This window comes from Triticum dicoccoides, chromosome 2A (genome assembly GCF_002162155.2).
Source record: "Triticum dicoccoides isolate Atlit2015 ecotype Zavitan chromosome 2A, WEW_v2.0, whole genome shotgun sequence".
NCBI lineage: Eukaryota > Viridiplantae > Streptophyta > Magnoliopsida > Poales > Poaceae > Triticum > Triticum dicoccoides.
In genome coordinates, this window is record NC_041382.1 from 722,544,729 (window position 1) to 722,547,133 (window position 2,405).

At 38.2% G+C, this 2,405-nt stretch overlaps 1 long non-coding RNA gene across 3 annotated transcripts in view; it reads right to left on the reverse strand.

Moving 5' to 3' along the window:
• LOC119356634 overlaps positions 1-172 on the reverse strand; it is a 7,023-nt gene extending 6,851 nt beyond the window's left edge. For all 3 annotated transcript variants that reach the window (XR_005171995.1, XR_005171994.1, XR_005171993.1), the window contains exon 1: positions 55-172. This is a non-coding gene — a long non-coding RNA (uncharacterized LOC119356634). The remainder of the gene's footprint in view (positions 1-54) is intronic.
• Between the last annotated feature and the right edge of the window lie 2,233 nt (positions 173-2,405).

The window sequence follows — 2,405 nt, forward strand, 5'->3', positions numbered from 1 at the left end:
GGCTGTGAGATGTGCTCTAGAGAGGGAGGAGAGGGAGGGGCGGTGAGGAAGTACCTCCGGGGAGAAGAAGAGCAGGTTGCCGGAGGAGGGATGGCAGCGTTGAGGATGGTCGAGGAATCTGCGGTGGCGCGTCAAGGAGCCAGCCGGCGGGCCTCGCCTCGAGCTTCTAAACCCGGTCAGTTCAACAGGGCAGGCCCGCTCCAATCCCTCTTACGTTTTCTTTTCTTTTCTATTTTCTTTATTTTTCTTCCATCTTCTCTGTTTCTTTTATTTCTGAGGGAAATCTTCTCTGTTTCTTTCTTGGTTTTCATCCGTTTTCTTCGGGGGTTTTTCTGTTTTCACTATTTTTATTATTTTGCATTCGTTTTCTTTTTTTTCCCCTTCATTTTCTTCTAAACATGTCTACATTTTTTTTACACATTATACGTTTTTTAAATCTAAAAATTCTCGCATTAAAACCCTAAAAGAAGACTCATATATTGCAGGCTGGTCCGAACAAGTCCAGGGCCTGGCATGTCTTATGTGATGGCCTCCTTTGAGTGCACAAACAATTTCAAGACCAACGGAGTAACGGACCATGCATTTCCTTCACAAACCAGACACATTCCCTCTAAAAAAGCTAAATCCTCCCTCAGAGATGGTACGGTTTATACGTGGCCTCTAGTTAAGCTTTTGCGAAAATGCATTTAAAACTTTACCACACCCTATAGGGACCATATGAACACACTGGGCCAAGTAGTGTGGATTTCCGGCATCGTACGCGTAACAAGTTGAGCAAGAAGAAACAAAACTTACGATCTCCTTGGCTGCCACGTGCAATGGCCATATTGCCTCCAGCATATCAACCGCACAACATTAACGACATTGGTCTGGATGGCGTACCATTCATACTGATAACGACCTCACATTGCAATTTAATTTCAAAGATCTCAACGCAGAAATCAAAACATGAAAACAGTTCGCGATTTTCGGTGCATGGTTTGAGATATTAAACATTTTTAATAAATGAATGTACGAAAAAAAGGAAAACTCCCAAGTTGCGACAGTGCGTCATTTGTTACAATCTGAAAAGACGAGAGTGACCTTTGCAAGATGTATCCTTAATTTCGCAAACATAGTCATTTGCGGGAGCAGTTGCTCAGGTTTCCATGTGGACTGGTCCAATGGTGTCGGTTTTCTTCTTCTTTTGTCCCTTTCCCCATTTTTTCTTTCTTTCTTCATTTTTTGTTATTTTTTCTTTCTTTGACTTTTTTGTTATTTTATGTGTGTTTGCCCCCTTTATGTTGTTTTCTGTCTTTACTTTTCTACTTTTGTTTTCATTTCTTTTTTTTCTTGAGCAAAACACAAGAATTTTTTCACAAGATACATGGACACGTATTTTAACTTATGAATTTTTTTAATAGGACATGGTCGTCTATGCAATATGTGAAAACATTTATGTTTATGCACAAGAGTTTTCATAAGAATACATAAATATTTTATTGAAAAAGTACAAACATTTATTTTTATATGTGTGCTCATTTCATTGCAACATATTTATATTTTTCATACAAACTATTTCTTCATTATATGACCATTTCTTATAAGATTTGTGAGCAGTCTTTAATATTATAAAATAAGTTAACAATTTTAATATCTATATGAGTATATTTTTAAAATACATGAACATGTTTTTATCAGAAGACGGCCGTCTTAATTGTTGGACCGAGTTCAATCAAAATTAAGATGTTCTTTTTGAGCGGTTGATAATCACAGCACAAAAATCACCCAAGAAAATCATTCCACGTACGCAACATGGAAAGCAATGCTTGCTTCATATAATAGCCGGTATGGGAGCGGCGACAGTGACGCGTTGATGACTCATTCTGGCGACGGTAATGATTGTTCGGTTGTTCATGTACCTTGATGTAATGTTTATTATGTTTAAGGTGCTTTGTACTTCCGGTAAATCTTTATAATTGATCTGATTTTTGCAAACAAAAAAAACTTCAAAAAAACAACAACATGTGCAACATGTGCAGCACGGAAGCATGGCGACGCCCAGTGAGCAAGACCACATAAGCATGGCGATGCGCAGGGCAGGCTGAGCCTCTCGTGTGGATAGCATGGGACGGCCGACCGATTCGAGGGCCGGCAGATGCAGGTCGTTTGGCAAACTAGATGATGCCCCGCACGTTGTTGCGGGAATATTTACAGTATTTTAATGAAATGTTAGTTATATGAAACATGAATATTTGAAATAATAGTTTTTAAAATTATACAAGAATTAAATTTAATACCATAATCGAAATGAATTTTACATGCATGCATGTTTGTATGTTGAAGTGGATTTTTAATATGCATGATTGTAAGTTGAGGTGGACCTTTCCTATACATGTTGAATGATGAGATGACATGCTTGCAAT